The following is a 19,408-nucleotide window of genomic DNA, read 5'->3' as shown; positions in this document are numbered from 1 at the left end:
CTCTTGTATGTCTTTGCATCATTTAGTGACCGATTGTTGGGTGTTTGGTGTACTCAGGCTACTGACAAAGTTAAACATTAATTGGGGCAAATTTTACAACTTATTACTATATTTTTTATTGTTTCATGTAGTTAATGATAATCTGTTTACACTAAAATACTTAAGAAATAAAGCAGACAAGTAATTTTTGTAACAATTACATTTTTATTACTTTTTTAAATTAACATACTGTGTATATTTCTTTTTGGTAATGATTTTTGTTACTAGTACCTAGTTGATTATTAACAATTACATTATATTTATTATCTGAAACTAGAAATAAGTTACTGAATACTTATGTATCCGAAAACCTGATTAGTAGTCAATATGTAATTGAATGCGGTAATTGTGGAGTATAATTGAAGAATACTCCAAGAGGAACTTGAATTAATTGCATTATACTGTTAGAATTAAGCAAGATCATCAAAGTAAGGACCTGAGAGAAAATTCAAATTGTGTTTACATGAGAAAGCTTTCACTACTACACAAGAATTTACATTTGAATGGTTAGAAGATGTTAAACACTATACAAAGTGTCAATAAATAATTCTGTCCTTACTACAGACAATTGTAACCTTAATCAGGATAAGACTATGTTAAGTATGCATGGAGAAGTGAATATCAAAAAAAATGAGGGGCTTTAAATAGCCAAGATATTAAGAAAAAATGGATAAACAAAAAATACAAAAATAAGAATATATTGGAGAGGAGTTGCAGAACATATTTAATGAAAGCATAGAGAACACAGTTACTTTCAATACCACTGACAGTGTAAGACTTTAATAACTTATGATTAAGTTGCAACTAGGGATGAAGTCAAATCCAGGAATGAGGGGACTTTTAGCACAATAAGTGCTGTAAATGTATTCATTACCAAGCTGTCTAACTGTTGTCTCTATCCTGAAAAAGCGAAAGTAAATAAAAGTAAAAGAAATTACTTGGATAAAATGAAAATATTAAATAACAGTGAACCATTAATCACTGGATGGAACAATATCAGAGACTGAGATGGTTATACAGATGGTAATGAAGACAGCACTAATAAAAATATTACTATTAGGAACAGAATTAGAAAAGGTACTGAGGAATTTACAATGCCTATTAGGAAGAATTTATCCGTAATAAATCATATATTGAGATACCCAGAGGGTCAAATTTTAGTACTAGGTGACCATGCTGAAATTAAATGCAAGGCAGTTATGCAGACTAGGTAAAGATGTAATCATGGTTTCATCATTACCTAGACTGAAACATATGTACATTAATAAGCTGATACAGAAGTTTCCATTAAGGTATGGGTTCTGTCATTATTCATGCTGCAGACCACAATATTAAGGAAACGTTTAGTTATCCAGTGTAGTGGATTAGAGAATTAACAAAATTACTTAAGAAGAAAGGGAAGTATAATCTTTGTAAATCATATTCTACAAGTTAAATAAAAGACTTTTTAATAATGTTAGTAAGGAAATGAAGAAGAGGCTAAAGTTCATTTTGAGTTATGTTTGTTAAAAGAATCCCAGTGTAAACAGTCCTTCAAATATGTTAATTCAATTACAATATCACAGTTTCCAATTGTATAATAGATGTACTTCAGTATCACGTGTGGATTACTGCAGATACATTTAATACATATTTTGCTATTACTTATAAAACGACAATGACAAGTCCTCAATTTCTATCTCAGTAGAAGGAGAGTATCCTAAAATTACTATTAACATGGTTAGAGACACTGAATTAAATTAGTAGGACAACATCAGTGGGTCCCAATATGATTTCTGTGGCTCTACTAATTAACAGCAAGGCAATTATTACACTATCATTGTATAATATAATTAATAAATTATTACAAAATGGAATTGTTCCTAAATTATTTAAACTTTCATGTATATAAAAAAGGAGAGAAAGTTGAAGTAAACAATTACAGACCGATTAATTTGATATCCGTTTTTGGCAAATGCTTCACGAGATGTTTGATTTAGTTAATGAATAAAACATATACTTGTAAGGTAATCAACATTGCTCAACACTGCTTTGTCAAACGAAGACCAACCATCAGCAATTTGATTAGTTTCTATGATAGATTTTACAAGCCTTGGATTTGGATTTAGTTCCTGGAGTAATTTATCTGAAGCTAAACCATTTGAGACTTTGCCATTCTCGACCATCCATAAATGTTTAATTGCATTGCGCACTAATTGTCATATCATAAGATGGATAATGGAATGGATGAAGAACAGGAAGCAACATGCAAAGTATCAGAACATATTATCTAATTTGCCTGTATTAATTAGTGTACAACAATGATTTGTTTTGGTACCTATATTGTTTAATGGAGTTTTCTTGACAGGGCTGTCAATGTACAGAGATAAATTTAAAACTAGATTTGTTACACAAAATAATACAGACTTCAAAGAATTAAATGCCTAAATTAAATCATTAGGGGTGCGGCCTACTGCCAAAGTTTTATTCATTATTTTATTTATTTTACATTTGTTTATCAGAAGTATCTGACAGGGCCAGGAGCCCATTTTCAGCAGAGGCCCAGGGAGAAAAGCTCCAGTATAATCAACAAATTTAAACAAGTTTAACTTTTTCAAAACCATAAATGGTTATGTAGTACAAAACAAAAATCAACACTTATAAAAACATGGAGAGACAATCATAAAATGGTTATGTAGTACGATGGCAAAAAATCAATATGTATAGAGACAAAAGGAAGGCAAAATATCAAAATCAGTATTAACAACACAACACTCATTATACATACAGTAGATATAAAAAGTTTACACACCCCTGTTAAAATGCCAGGTTTTTGTGATATAAACAATGAGACCACAATAAATCATTTCAAAACTTTTCCCACCTTTAATATGACCTATAACCTATACAATTCAATTGAAAAACAAAGAAATCTGTTAAGGGAAAAATAGAAAAAAATAAAAAAAGTACAATATGCTGGTGGCATACGTGTGCACACCTTTAAACTAATACTTTGTTAAAGCACCTTTTGATTTAATTACAACATTCAGTCTTCTTGGGTACACAACTGGCATCAATTAAAGAGACTGTGATTAACCCCAAATAAAGTTCAGCTGTCCTAGTAGGATTTTCCTGACATTTACTCAGTTGCCTGCTACAGCAAAAGTCATGGTTCGCAGAGAGCTTACAAAGCATCAAAGGGATCTCATTGTTGAAAGGTATCGGTCAGAAGGGTATAAAAAAAATTCCACAGCATTGGATATACCATGAAACATAGCGAAGACAGTCATCAAAAAGTGGATAAAATATGGGACAACAGTGATGTTGCAAAGAACTTGACATCCCTCCAAAACTGATGAAAAGACAAGATGAAAACTATTCAGGGAGGCTGCCAAGAGACGTGCAGCAACACTGAAGGAGATGCAGGAATTTCTGGCAAGTACTGGTTGTGTGCTACATGTAAACAAATCTCCCATATTCTTCATATGTCTGAGCTATGGGGTAGGGTTTCAAGAAATTAGCCTTTTCTTACACAGAAAAACATCCAGGCCCAGCTAAAATTTGCAAAACAATACATCACGTCTCCCAAAAGCATGTGGAAAAATGTGTTATGGTCTGATGAGAACAAAGTTGAACTTTTTGACCACAATTCCAAAAGGTATGTTTGGCGCAAAAACAACACTTTGCATCACCAAAAGAACACCATCCACAAGGTGAATCATGGTAGTGGCAGTTTCATGTTTTGGGGTTGCTTTTCTTCAGCTGGAACTGGGGCTTTAGTCAAGGTGGAGGGAATTATGAACAGTTCCAATACCAGTTACTTTTAACTCAAAACCTTCAGGCTTCTGCTAGAAAGCTGAAGATGAAGAGGAATTTCACCTTTCAACACGACAGTGACACGAAGCATACATCCAAATCAACAGAAGAATGGCTTCACCAAAAAAAATTAAAGTTTTGGAATGGTCCCAGCCAGAGCCCAGACCTAAATCCAATAGAAAATCTGTGAGATGACCTGAAGAGGGCTGTACACAAGAGATGCCCTTGCAATCTGACAGATTTGGAGCACTTTTGCAAGGAAGAGTGGGGCAAATACTGCCAAGTCAAGATGTGCCATGCCGATAGACTCCTACCCAAGAAGACTGAATGCTGTAATTAAATAGGATGCTGCCTATGAGACATCAGATTTGGAGCTAAATCGCTTATATTAAAGTATGATATCACTGCTAACTGGACTCAAATGGTAGGTGCAGTTGTGCCTTCATTAAAGAGTTCCATTAGAAATTCAAGAACAGAGCCTACAGGTGCAGAAAAGGGATCAATGTGATTATGTAATGCCCAGGAAGAAAATCTTCTCCATTTGCTCATATAAAGTTTCCTTGTTGAAGTCTTATGAAACGAGATCAAGATATGCTTGACAGCAGCAGAAAGGTTGGGGAGCCTGGCTATATTTGGAATCGGAGCAGCCAAGCTGTCAATTTGAGGATCTAAAGAGAGGGGTGGAGCATCTCTAATGCACGAGTCAGAAGGTCTGGAATTGGGTCCAGAACCCACGGCTCCTCCTGGAGATGAGGCCACAGGAAGGGGAACCAAATTTGATGAGGCCAGTATGGGGCGATGAGAATCATACTGCTTCCCAATGAGTTGGCTTTCTGAAGAAGTTTGGTTCTCAAGGGAAAAAGAGGGAAGGCATAGAGGAGACCCAAGGGCCAATCATGTGCAAGTGCATCCCTTGGTGACTCCACCGGAGGGGGGGATTAGGGAAAAATAGCTGCTGCATTTGGCATTCATGGATGTGGCAAAAAGATTGCAGCAAGACTGGCCCCATTTGTAGAAAATCATCTCTGCTACTTCTTGTTTTAGGGACAAGTTGTGAGGCATCAGAATAGCTCTGTAAGTTTGTATGCTATCACGCTGGATTTCCCCGGGATGTGCATTGCTATCAGAAAGCAATGGAAGGAAGTTGCCCACTGCCATACTCTTAGGGCCTCTCGACAAAGGGGGTAAGATCTGGTTCCTCCTTGCTTGTTTATGTACCAAACAACTGACGTTGTCTGTCTGAATTGTAATAGTCCCCCGTGGAAGAGAGTCCTGAGCACCGCTCTCGTGTCTAGGATATTGATATGCAGGTGGGCCTCATGTTCTTGCCACGTGCCTTGGACCGTCCTGCCTAGATAATGCATCCCCCCATTTGGGAGGTGTCCGTGGTCACTGTGGCTTTAGGCTGTGGGAAGACAAAGGGATTACTGTGGGAAGACAAAGGGATTACTTGATGTCACGTGAATGGAGTGAAGCCACCAGCAACGGTCCTTTTTGCAGGAGTCCATTATCAGAATTTGGTGAGACATAGGTAGTTCCTGCAATGACCATTGAGTGAAGAGTAGCCACTGTAAGATTCTCATGTGCATGCGTGCTAATGGAACTAAGTTTATCCCTGCTGCCATGGTTCGCAAAACTGTCAGAACTGTTCTTGCTTGCACTCTTTTCTTGGAAAGAAGATTTGAGACCTGATGTCGTAGAACTAAAACTCTTTCGGAGGAAGTTTTGCCATCATCTCAGTCATGTCCAGATCTGCTCCTATAAAAACAATATGTTGAGATGGCAACAAGGCAGATTTTTTGTAATTTATCATGATTCCTAGGTAAGAACAGAGTTGTAAAGTGGTGTCTCTCACTTTTGGTCATAAATGCTTAGTGGTGGTGGTCAGGGGCCAGTCATCTAGATACAAAAACACTCAGAATTCTAGACGTCTCAAGTGAGGCGTGACCACTGCCATACACTCGATGAACACTCTGGGGGCTGTAGTGAGACCAAAGGGCAGAGCTCAAAACTGGTAGTGCCTGGCTCCCAACCAGAAGCGCAGATGACTTCTGGATGGCTTGTTCATTTTTAAGTGGTAGTACGCATCCTGGAGATCTATAGTGCGCATCCAATCATCTTTTCTCATAAAGGGGAATATTGACTGCAGTGTTACCATCTGGAACTTCACTTTCCTTACTAATTTGTTTTATATGCTGAGAACCAGTATTGGTCTCCTGTTTTCTTTGGAACTAAAAAGAACCTTGAGAAAGTTCCGGATCCTATTTGGTATGCTGGGACTGCTTGGATGACTCTGTCTAGCAACTTTTAAATTTCTAGAGTTGCCTGTTCCCTTTGACTGGGTGGAATGTCCGGGATGCTTTTTATGTTTGGGACGGGCAAGAAAAATGGTATAGAGTAGCCTCTGGATATGATGCTTTGTACCCATTTGTCATTTGTTATTTCTAGTCAGGCTTCTGGGTACAAAGATAAGTGACTCCAGACTGCCTCCAGAGATGGAGAGGCAGGCCTCCCTTCAGGAGCGCTGAAAGGGCCTACCATGGAATGAATCCCTGTCGCCCTGGTTTCACAGACCTGCTCTGCCACATGGACAGCATCTCCCATTACCACTTTCCCCTCTGCCCCTTGGGGAAGAGTCACCACGGGCATCCTGAAAAGCTCTCCGGAATTTTCAGAACCACATCTTTCCTCCCTTTTGACCTTTGGGGTAAGGTCTAGAAGGTAGTGAAAAAGAGACTCCTATGGCAGAGAGTGTTTTCCTTCTTGCTCACACCTGGTGAGTGTGTCCTTGACTTTTGGCCCGACGAGAGACAAGCCATCGAAGGGAGCATTAACAAAGGTAAATTTAAAGGGCTCCGCAAAGTCACAAAAGTGCATCCAGGAATGTCTCCTCAGGGAAATTCCTGAAGCCACTGCCCTGCTCGCTCCATCTGCTGCATAAGAAATAAGCCTCATGGAGGAGTTAACCACAGAGTTTAGGTGTAGAGCTGAGAGGAAACCTTGTCTGAAATGTCTGCAGCTACTTGTAGAGTATCTCCTAGCTCCTTCAGGAGATCTCTCTGCAACCTAGTGAAGTGAGTCAGATAATTCAGCGATCTGAGTACAAATATCGCTTAAGAAAACATGCGCTTCCCGTATTTATCCATCGTATGAAACTCCTTGTTCGTTGGATGGACAGACAAGAAAGTCTCTGAAAGCTCCTTTTTGGTGGCCACCGCCACCACCATAGCATCTACTAGGACACCTTTTGTGAGAAATTCCTTGTCCGAAGCTGCTGTAATAAACTTATTTGGCCAGGTTCTCAGAATCTTGAGAATCCCACAACTTTCGACTAAATACATTCATGAGTTCTTCAAAAGGCGGAGACACCCAAGTGGAAGGGCGAGAACCAAAAGCTTCCAGGTATACAGACCTCTCAGAAGGGTTGATGGACTTCCAGCCACCTTTCAGCTTTAGGATTTCTAGGATGTCTGTGAAGGAGACATCCTTAGAGGGTGACCGTGGGGAACCTTCCGACTCATCGAGGTCTGTATCTGAATGATGGACTCCTCTAGAGAGTCTAAATGCTTCCTCTTGCATAATCTCTTACGAGGGACCTCTTCGGAAGGGTATTCTGGAGAGGTTTCAGAAGAGAGGGCTTCACCCGATGGGGCATCCTGCGGCTTTGGGTCTCCACGTTTGTGTGGATGCGATGGTGTCGAGACAGACACTGGAGCCTTTGGGTGAAGAATGCCTGTACCTGGGAGTGGAGCTGTCAGAGGTGACACCACTCTCCTCATCACCTCGAAAGCCCCCCTGCCACCGATACGAGGATGCTCCTGTCTCTGAAGAACCAGAAGGCATTCCCAGATCCAAGGGGGGTTGGCTCCGAGCCCGATGTAGGAGCCAAGCTCACCTGTGCCAAGGCTCCAATAGGCAAGTCCGGATCAGACAACTGTCCAATCAGACTCCCCTTCCCGGACCCGACTGCAGAACTTCGGATCCCCTTGAGTTCAGACAGAATCGAGGAGGTTAGAGCCGTAGTTGGCCCCGAAGACCCTGCTGCAGGTCTTGGGTCCGACGGTTCCACTGCAACCAGTTCCAGACACTCCAGCTCCGAGGTCCCAGTTTGGATTGCAGTAGGAATTGATGGAGGGGACGTGGTCTTGGTCAGCTCCACAGCCCTCTGGATTGGAGTTGACAAAAGTTTGGACAATGCTGGTATCTTCAACAGTCTACACAACACACGATCCACATCATCAGAGAGGCAAGGGAGATCTGAGGGTTGGGGAGACCGGTTCCAATTCCAGGGACTGGCTCCATATTTGAAACTCCATTGGCTCCAAAAATGCAACAGTAGCCAAGGAGGAAGATTTTTCGGTTCCGACAGTCTTCGGAACCAAAGATGACTCTTTTGCCAATATTTTGGTTGGCTCAGACTGCATGGAAAAGTGGAAGATCTTTTTCCTGACTTCCCAGTTCTTGAAGGTGGGGCTTTTGACAAATTGGAAGAACTCTGACCCTCTTCAAGTGCTTCTGTAAAAGGAGACTTCAATAACCCTCTTAATATTAATTTATTCTTCCTTTCCAGCAATACTCTGCTACTGAATGTACAGTAAATGCTACAAGATTGCTGTAGATGGACTGAACCAAGACAGTAGACGCAGACTGTTTGACCATCAGTTAGAGACATTTTTTGATTACATTTTGTACACTTTTTAAAACCCGAAGGTTTAGATTCTCTAGGATCCTTAGATATTGTAAAATCAAAGTTTGGCAACAACAGAATAAAATCACTGCTGATACTAAGACAAGAGTTTTTTTTTCTCTTTTTAAATAAACACCCAAGCAGAAATGCTTTAACTAGTAAAATGAAGGCAGTCCTTAAAAACAAATCGATCTGCTTTTTAGGAGAAAGAAGAGAAAAGGTGAGACGGCCCTCTAACTTAAACGAACCCAACAGAAGCTCTCTAACTGAAAACTAGATTACCCTTTACAATTTAAACCAATATATTTACATCTATACAAAACTTTCTAGGCCCTCAAACTAAAATGGTCTAAAGGATTGCTCTCTAACTGAAAAAACGAGCTTACCCTTTACAAGTTAAACAAATATATATATATATATATATATATATATATATATACATACATACACACATATACATACACATGTATATATACACAACTGTCTTCTAGGCTCTCTAACTTAAACAAGCCTATTTGACAAGAATAGAATGTTGTGATAGGGAAGAGATAAAATGGCCTAAAGAGGAAAAAATAATGGCCAATTACAACAAACAGCACAAAATGAACACAATTTAGAACTAAGCTAAATACTATAAACTTTAGAAAAAATACAATTATTTTGAATTATTAGAAGAAAAAAGGTAAACTTGGCCAGAGCCAAAACTGAGAACACAATCTTGTTAGTGGCGAATGAGATCTGAGGACCTCTCCTAGGGCATGATGGGATAGGGCTACAGCCAGAAGCCAGTGGAAGACCTCAAGCTTTTGTAAACGACTGAGTCAGAACCAAGGACTTGTTCCAAATGCAACCAGTAAAGAATGAAGGCAATATAGGATAAGATCACATCACAGTATTAAGGAGGAGAATTAACAAGAAATTGAGAAAAACTGGGAACTGTGCAGAAAGTCTTTGTAACCAGAGTGCAGACTTTAGAGCACCTGTAATGGTCAAGAAGTTAGAGAAAGAAGATGTGTTACATATGTAGCATAACACCACAATTAAAAACAATGCAGGAATTACAGGGAGAGAGGAAAAAGTGGAAGCAGAAATGAACAGGATGGGAGGGGGTGGATCTGGAAAGAACAGCTCGGAGATGTGCAGGCAGCCTGAAAAAAAAATAATCAGATAAATTGCAGTAACACATGTGAGCTACTTTGCATACATCAAAGAATGGAATAAACTCAGGCAGGACTGTGTTGACAATTTTGAGTATAATTTCCATGTTGCGAACAGGTCAGGAATGTATTAGTCAGTCATTTGTTTTAATCATGGCTTTCAACTTAGAAATAAGAAAGGAGGGAGAAAGGAGAGGTGAGCTACATTTGGGAAGTCATGCAGGCTGTGAAAATTACAAGACAGAGTGGGCTACAGCCAGAGAAATAAGGTTGGGATATCCAAAACAGAGGAGATAGAGAAATTTTTCCTAGTGGCTAGTGAGAGAGACAAGTTAAAGCATGTATGGAAAAATGAGGGCACCAGGTGAGTGATTAGAAAGGTTAGAACTAGCACAGGAAAAGTACAAACGAACAGAAGGCAGTGGGTCTGGCAAGAACAACTCCGAGATATGCAGGCAGCCTCAAAAAATCAGATAAATTACAGTAACATATGTGAACTACTTTATGTACATTAAAGAATGGAATAAACTCAGATAAGACTGTGTTGACTGTTTTGAGTACTTTAAAATTCAGCTTACATAAATGTAATATGTATTTTCAACAAACATATTAAGGAACCCAGTTTTCTTATATCATAAAGAACTTACTGAAATATAAGAGTATAATGATTTGTGTACACTTACCATAAATGTAGATGTTTGAGTGTATTCACTGTTGCAGTCCTCACATATGGGTTGATGCCCAAAGCCCAGGAAAAAGACAAAGGGTGGAGGAAGGATCACAGATTAAGGGTACGTAAGAAGGCCCTGCAAAACTGCAGAGGCAAAACCAGCCCTAGATTTAGAAAACAAAGGTAGATTGTAATGCTTTGTGAAAGTATGGACAGAAGACCAAGTAGCTGCTTCTAAAATGTCCTTAGTAGGCACACCTCTCAGAAGGGCTGCAGAGGTAGAGGCTGCTCTAGCAGAATGGATCCTAATACCCTGAGGGGGAACCTTCCCATGCTGCAAGTAACAAAACTGAATACAATGAGCAATCCATTTGGAGATGGTTTGTTTTGAAATAGCTTTACACTGAGCCCCAGGAGCAAAACTAAACAACAACTGTTCAGATTTTCGAAAGGATTTAGTCCTGTCTAAGCAAAATCTCAGCTGTCTATGCACATCACGAGAGTGCAGAATCCTTTCCCCTTTATTTTGGGGATTGTTGAAAATGTAGTCAGGTGAATAGAATGGTTAAGAGTTAAACTGGAAACTACCTTAGGCAAGAAGGAGGGATTAGTTTTCAGAGAAACTCAATCGGAGTGAAAAATAATGAAAGGTTCTACTGCCATTAAGGCTTGCAGCTCAGATACCCTTCTAGCTGAAGTAATAGCTAAAAGGAAAGCAGTCTTCCAGGATAGAAACTTCAAATCTGCAGAGGCAGCTGGTTCAAAGGGAGGCAGAGTAAGTTTTTCCAGGACAAAATTAAGATCCCAAGCAGGAGTAGAAGCTCTTCTGAGATGTCTAAGATTACAAGCTCCCCTCAGAAACTGTTTCATCAAGGGGTGAGAGAAAATGGGTTGCTCAAAAGAACAATGAGCCAAAATTGCTGAAGCGTGAATTTTGATTGAAGAAAAGGAAAGTCCTCCATTAAACAGTCCTGCTAGGTAGTAAAGAATGAAGGAAAGAGAAGGATGAGAAGAGTTTTCTCCTTTAGCCAGCATCCAAGAGCAAAATCTGTAGGATTTTCTGGTGCTAGGCCTCCTGGCCTCGTGAAGAACTTCAACCATCTGTTGGGAAAGATTTAAAGTACTAGACAGTTAAATGCATAGTTTGAAGATGAGGATGAAGGAACTTTCCCCCCTCCCTGAACCAACAAATCTGGTACCAGGGGAAGATGCCAAGGCTGAGCCTGTGAAAGGCAGGGCAGGAGGGGATACCAATGCTGCCTGGGCCAATCTGGTGCTATCAGAATAGTCTTTGTTTTTTCATCCCTTATCTTTAGCAGCACTCTGGGAAGAAGAGGCAGAGGAGGGAATGCATAAACTGAGAGATGTGTCCATGGGAAGGACAATGCGTCCACCTTCCAAGCTTTGTTGTGAAATTCCCTGGTGCAGAAGGTTGGAAGGAGATGATTGGTTTGAGAGGAGAAAAGATCCATTTGTGGGTTGCCTCAATGATGAGTGAAGCAGTGGAAAATGTCCTTGTTCAGTTGCCACTTGTGAGGATCCAGAACATGTCTGTTCAAATGATCCGCCAAGGAGTTTAGTCTCCCTGGGAGATACTGGGCTATAAGATGTAAGCCCATTGATGGAGCTATGGACCATATTCTCATGCTTTGTCTGCACAAGGGGTAAGAGCGAGTCCCCCCTTGCTTGTTGATGTACCACATGACTGTGGTATTGTCTGTCCTGATCAGCAGAGTCCCAGGGAAGAGTAGGTCCTTGAAAGTCAGCAAGGCCTGCTGCACTGCCATCAATTCTTTTAAGTTTATGTGCAGATGAATCTGCTGGTTGCTCCAAGTCCCCTGTATGCCCCTGCCTTCCAGATGAGCCCCCCCCCATGCAACATCTAAGGCATCTGTGGTGAGAGTCTGGCTGGCAGGTGGTGGGCAGAAAGGCAGACACTTGTTATGAGAACAGGCTGTCACCCACTACAGGAACTCCATTTGTAGACAGAGAATAAGGGGAAGAATCAAGTCTAAGTCCTGTGTGTGCTGACACCAAAGATTCTTGAGGTACCATTGAAGTTCTCATATGCAGCCTTGCATATGGGATCATCAAAATACATGAAGCCATGAACCCCAGTGCTTGCAGAATTGCCTTGCAGAGAGCTGGGTCATGCTTGCCAATTTCCTGGAGTACATTGAAAGATCTTCTTGCTTCTGTTGAGGGAGTAATACCATCTGGGTGGCTGTATTCAGACTCGCTCAAAGGAAAACAATCTCCCTTGTAGGAACCAACTTTGACTTCTTTCGGTTGAGTGTGTAACCCAAAGAGGTGAGTGTGTTCTTCACGAAATCCAAATCGTTTTCTAGTTGTTCTGGGAAGTTTGCTTGAATGAGACAGTCATCCAGGTAAGGATAAATATGAATGCTTCTCTGCCTGCAAAAAGCAATGGCTGGAGCCAGGCACTTGGTAAAAACTCTGCGAGCAGTAGATAAACCAAAGGGCAATGCAGAGAAATGAAAGTGTTGCTCCTCAGCCCTGAAGCGAACGAACTGCCTGCAACTCTCCCTTACTGGGATGTGCAGATAAGCCTCTGAGATTCAAAGTTACTAGCCACGAATCCTTGCCCACCATTGGTAGTAACTGTTTAAGGGTAAGCATCTTGAATTTGGGAATCGCCAGAAAAGTGTTTAGAATAGACAGATCCAGAATAGGGCGCCAGGTGCCCCCTTTCTTGGGTACCAGAAAAATTCTTGAATAAAAACCTAGGTCTGCCTGATTTGCAGGAACTGTCTCTATAGCCCCCATAGTCAGTAAAGAAGAAATTTGAGTTTCTACCTCTGCCCTGAGAGTTCTGGGTATGTCTGGGAACCCTTGTAAAACAGGGAAGGTGTGAAAGTAAAACTTGTAACCTTGGTTTACTATACTGAGCACCCATTTATAGTCTGTGATGGTAGGCCATACCTATGCCAACCTGGCTAACCTTCCCCACCAAAGGAAACCCAGGGCCCGCAGAGGTAGGTACAAGAAGGCCAGAGTCATTGAGAATGTTTGCTTTGGGAAACTGGCTTAGAACTCCCTGATTTAGCAGAAGAATGCCATTGTTTAGCCCTTTGAGGGACAGAAGCCTGCCTTCTGGAAGATCTGAAACCCCTAGACCTAGAGCGACTCTGCTTGCCAGGATCAGGGAAAAACCAATTCTTGGAAGGATAATGCCTACTAAACTGAGGAGGCTGAACCCTTAAGGAAATCTTTTACAGCTTGCATAGATTTTGCCTTATCCTCCAACTTCTTCAGTACCCCCCCCCCCAGCCTTATTACCAAAAAGATTGTCCTTGTTCAAAAGAACATCCAGCAATTTAGACTTAACAGGTTCAGAAAGAGGCTGCTCCCTGAGCCAAGCATGCCTTCTAATTACAGAACCAGTGGCTGCTGCCCTGCAGAAAGCCTCCAAGGTGTCAAAACCACAATGAAGTGAATGCTTATTAACTAAAGTGACAGAATTCAGTAAGTCTTGTAAATCTTTGTTCTCCTTCATGGAGGGAATATCTCCAAGTTTAGCCTTAATAGCCTCCTAAGTATGCTGCTGATACTTAAGCATGTGAAAAAGACAATTAACGGATCTAATGGCAAGAGTTGCAGAGGTATAGACTTTTTTACCTCACCTGTCCAAGGCCCTAGACTCCTTATCAGAAGGCACATGATTTTAAAGCAATAGTACCCTTAACACCCTTGCGCTCTTGAGAAATAATTTCTGGATCAGCAGAAGGGTTTTTAAAAAGGAATTGATAAGATTCAGGAACCCTGTAATACCTATCTGGTTTTCTGGGGGCAGGAGGAACAGAATTAGGAGTTAAATAATTTTACATGAAAACATCATCCACAACTTCCAAAACTGGAGGTATAGCCAGAGGCTTATGCTGTGGCAAATACAAAAAATGTCTTGATTCTTTTCTTAGACTGTGGAAAATCCTGACATTCCCATTTAAAATGCTTCCGAAGGGTATTCAAAGTATCCCCAAAGGAAAAATCTTCTGGAGGGGAGGCAGAAGGGATAGAGTCCTCAGCATTAGAATCCTCAAAGCCAGAAAAAAGTTGAGAATTCCTTCTTCACCAGCAGACACACTGGAAATCTCAGAAAATGAGACAGACAAAACATCAGGAGATAATTCCCTAAACCTCTTCGGGGGGAGGGGTGAGAGCCCCTAATCGGGGAAAGATGATCACCAGCCATCTTTACCAAATGGGACTGAGGCACAGGAGGGGAGGCCGACACCCGCTTGTGAGAAGGTCTGTGGCTAGAAGGTTTACTAGCAATCCGGAAGGACTCTGGAGGCCTAGCAACTGCAGAAGTCTGAACTAAGGTAGTCAGTCTGGTTCTGGTCGCATGTCAAAAAGAAGAGGATTCAGAAGCCTGTGCCTGCAAAGCAGCTCTGGACCCATCTGAGGCGGTGACAGGCGGAGGGTCTGAAGACGAAATAGCTGCCTGCGGCATGGAGGACTCCGTAAACGTCTCGGCAGAGGCTTGCAGCTAAAAATCTGTGGACTGCGGGGGCTGCGAAAGTGCCTCACTGACTACCGTTGTGCTGATGACAAATTTCACCGGTGCGTCGTCAGCAGATTTAACCCTAGGCCTGTAGCGGTCCTTGTCTTTGCGTTTCCTAGGTATATCCAAAGTCGGGAGACCAGAAGACGCCATACCGACGAACTTAGGCCAGACTCCGAAATGCTTATCCAAAATCTTAGCTCTACGGTGTATGGTACGCGGGTTAAAGGAAGCACAGAGATCGCAGTTCAAGACGTCGTGCTCAAGGCCCAAACAAGTTATACAATAGGAATGGAAATCACTGTGCGGAATCTGTTTTCCACAGACAAGACAGCTATTAACTTTATCTGACATTCGTTAACACAAGAAAAGAGGATCCCCAACAGGGTACTTATCTGAAGGAGTCTTCAACTTGGTAGTCGGAAAGCGAAACGAAGGTAAATGGCCGACCGGCACTAGTGCGAATTGCATCTGCTTCGGGCTCCGTGGCAAGAAAGACTGAGGAAATGCGTCGGCTGCCTCCCTTTATACCTGACGTTCTGACATCAGTTTTACAACCAACAGCCGACGTCATATATCAAGGACTCTGGTATTCGGGCCGACCGAAGGCTACCGGGAGCCGGATAACCCATATGTGAGGACTGCAACAGTAAAACACAAAGAACATCTGGTTATTACTATTTTTTTGACCTATCATTTAAAACTCATGCAAATAAAATTTTAAAATCCTGAAATTAATGGGTTATTTATTGAAAAATCTAACCACCATGAAAAGGATTGTTTTACTATTGTTTTTAAGACTTATGTTAGGCCCACTACTGAATATAATGGCATCTTTTGTATTTATAGTAAGAGTAAGATTTAAGGTTCTTGATGGTGGACAACGTAAATCTACTGAAAGACTTATTGAAGTAAGAGACTAAGAATATGGGAATAGCCAAAGAGCTTCTAAACATTTATTCTACAAGTTATAAGAATATACAAGGAAAATTAATTTTAGCATATAAAACCTTTCATGATCTTACATTCCAAATTTTATTTAGCAAGATTTATAGAAATGAAAATACATTGAGGCACACCAACATGAAATTTCAGAAGTGGCTATGTAAATCTAGATTAAGGTAGTAATTTCTATCAAATTATGTGATTATACTATGGAGTAATATTCTGATTAACATTTATATGTCTTCTACTTTAGATATTTATAAAGGAAATATTGATGCCTGGGCAGGAGATCTGAACTGTATATTATGGAATCAGTATCCTTTGCTGATCATAAGGCTTGAACACCACTGTAAAAAGTATATGTCCTTAAGCATTGTGCATTTTCTCTCTCTATAAAAAAATGTATTTCCTCACCTACAAATAATAACTGGAGGCAGGAGAGTTTAAAGAGAGGAAGAAGGGGACAAAAATGTAAAAAGAGAAATGAGAAAAGAGGGGAAACTTCACTTTTAGCCGCATCCTTTTTTTAAAGCTATTAACAAGTAGGAAAATAGCATAGAAAGATGCTAACAGACAGCAGCAAATGTTTGTCAGTAACAAATAAAAACAGAAACATGAATAGAGGAAGCAGGCTGTAATGTCTTGCATACTTAATAAAGTTGCTTTAACAATAGACAAAAATTAATGTCATTAAATCAGATCAGTAGTCTGTTAACAGCAGAAGTCTGAGCATGCAAAGCAGAGTACAGATAAATATGCTCACTTGAAGTGATTATGAATGAGTACATCATTATCTACTTTATCAATGGTGTTAAAAGTGTGCCTCTCATTTGGATTAAAAGCCTGCCAATTTGATTGGTATTTATTTAATTTTAAAACCATGTACCTTACAAATGATTAAATTAATTTATTAGTCTTTTTAATTTTGTAGACATTCAAGAAATAAACTGGAGTTGCATAGCACTGAAAAGAATATTCTACTGGTCTGTGAAACTTGTTGGTGAGATGCAATAGAGGAGCCAGAGGATCAGAACATGGCCTTAACAAATGATGTCAATTTTCGTAGGAAATTTTTGAGCAAAAATAGAGGAAAGTTAGCAATCCTGTGGTGAAGAGGAACAACACCTGTTAGATTAGAGATATCGGCTGGAGGGGCTATGGGAGGATGGAAGTGATCCTTTGGGTGTCAGCCTGCTCATCCTGGGAAGAAACCAAGGTTGTCTACAGTATGCAGCATACGAGCATGACCACCTCAAGTGCATTTGCGATAAGCTGTTCAGTCAGGAGGTTGCTCATGTGTGCATGCACCTCCTGAAGGTATCTTGCAGAGCTGGCAAGGCTTCTGTGAGGGGGACAGAAGTCATGGAACACTCCCCAGTAAGCAGTACAACCTTGTACTAATGTCCTCCTTTCTCCTCACCAGCCATGGACTGCAGTCAGGTTCAGTCCAATGGAAACTGAGATAGGCCAAGTAGATTTGGTAAATGTGGAGAAGACCTAGTGGTACAACTTGTCAGCAGGGATGGAGAAAAAAGTAAAGGAAGATGGGCTTTCTTCCTACATAGGCAGCCTGAAGATGAAAATGCTGTTATTTCCAGAATACCCTTTCAAAATGTAAATTTTCCAAGTTTTGGAATAAGGACTGAAACCCATTTTTGCCTTATTCACAAAGGATCACTGTTTTTGTCAATGTTAGTGACTTTTACTGTTGATAATATGCATCCTTTTTCTTTTGGTCTTTCACTGAACATTTTGAAATGGAGTGCTGTAAACTGTTATGTTTCTGATAATTCTTTCAAAAAACAGTCTTACTGTTTTGTGTTTCACTGCCTCACTTAAAAATCCTTGTAGATGATTTAGAAATATCTTTGGGCTGGCTTACGTAACCGTTCATTTCGATGCTGATTTACCTGGAGTAAGATGGATGTGGTGTGGTTAGGCCTTGTATATTCCCTGCAGTGTTGCTGGTGGGCTCAGTTAAGGGCTGGTACAATCTTACAGTTTCTTTGAAGATCATATTTGCAACAAGATTATTGCATGCAATAATCTTTCAGCTTCAGCAAGTAATTCAATGTGGTGTCAATTTATGTAGTAAATGTCTACTTGCAGTTCAATCTACTAATGGTCTGGCTTCTATTAATCACAATGTGAGAGGAAAAGGAACTTCAAAACTATCCTGCCATTGATTCAGATGAAGCAGAACTGAATGGTTTACTAATACAGGATACACTGCAGGGAATCTTCAACAGCACCATTACAGGAGTTTAACAGAACACACAAGCTTGGCTATTTGTTTTATTCATCTGGGAGTACTGTGAAAAGGATTACCTCATGGTGTGGAGTACGGAAAGAGACACTGATCATTAGTAAGTTATGCTGTATAAAGTCTTTTGAAGAACAGACACTTTTCCCTTTCTGCACTGTCCTGTTAAAATATGTTAAATCCTGGGAAAACTACTTCACTACAAAGGATTTTAAACCTTACCAACTTTCCATGGCAACCAAGACGACAAGACTGTAGGCAAGATTTTATGACAGCCAAGATGTTGGGCTTGTAGAAGAACATCCAACCTTGCTGCAAATTCAGTTTATTGCAGATATTGCGGGCATTATTATAAGTTAGTTTCACACCATGGGGTGTGTTCCAGCTGTCATCTAGTAGATCCAAGTATGCCTAACTGAGATAGTCCACTGGACATAGGGTGAATATTTCCATTAGGATACAAATGTGTACTTATTTTTTTTAAATTACACCAGGCACACACAGATGTGTTTATCTTAATTTTTTTAAATATTTTCATAGCTTGGTTATATCATTGATTCAAACCATTGTACTGCAGATATGGAAATAATCTGTATCAGGATGAACCATTACTATGTATACAAGTCTTGACAATTTTTAGTTATCAAATTCAGTTACTGATGCATTGCAATATGATCTGAAACAGTAAGTTATCTGACTAAAAGCTGTATAAAGTTACACAATCATACAATGTCACCAATCTCAATGGTTTCTAAACAACTGGAGGCATTGTCAAACAGTCAATGTACTGGCACCTCTTCCACAACCCTTGATGTGGCTGTCACATCTGTAACTTATTATGAAAAAGTATATCTTGATATATCCAGTAAAACAAACAATTTTTACTTGATTTACCATTGCTTCGTTGAAGCACTTTATTTTATTTTACATTTGTTGACCGGGCTAGTCTAACTGGATACATGTCCATTTTCAGTAGAGGCCCGGGGAGAAAAGCTCCACTTTTAAACTAGATAAAATCAAGACAATATAAAAAAGATACATGCAATATGTAAAGTAAATACGAATTTCATCATCAACTTAACTTCATTTTGAGTTGGCATTTGCTTTTTATTGACGCATCTTGATATTATTGTCCTAGAAGGTTTAAGTAATGTAATGCATATGAGGCAAGTCTGAAACATATGGTTAGATGCTGCACCACACAGTCAGACAAACCAAGTTGCCTCCTATCTATAGCTATGCAATTGGGCTTCTTGTTCACCTAAAAGACAGTCTTGGGAAGTCTGTCCCAATTCTTCTGGTATAGTGTTATGTACTATTAGAATAA

General features: G+C 40.2%; 1 protein-coding gene across 1 annotated transcript in view; it reads right to left on the bottom strand.

The window, feature by feature from the left end:
- Positions 1 to 19,408, bottom strand: part of FOCAD (focadhesin) — a 2,336,882-nt gene that overhangs the window by 927,093 nt on the left and 1,390,381 nt on the right. The window lies entirely within an intron of this gene.

The sequence above is a fragment of the Protopterus annectens genome, chromosome 2.part0, assembly GCF_019279795.1.
Source record: "Protopterus annectens isolate FY-2018-M chromosome 2.part0, PAN1.0, whole genome shotgun sequence".
Taxonomy (NCBI): Eukaryota; Metazoa; Chordata; order Ceratodontiformes; family Protopteridae; genus Protopterus; species Protopterus annectens.
The sequence above is the reverse complement of the archived record's forward strand: the minus strand, read 5'-3'. Positions and strand labels throughout refer to the sequence as shown.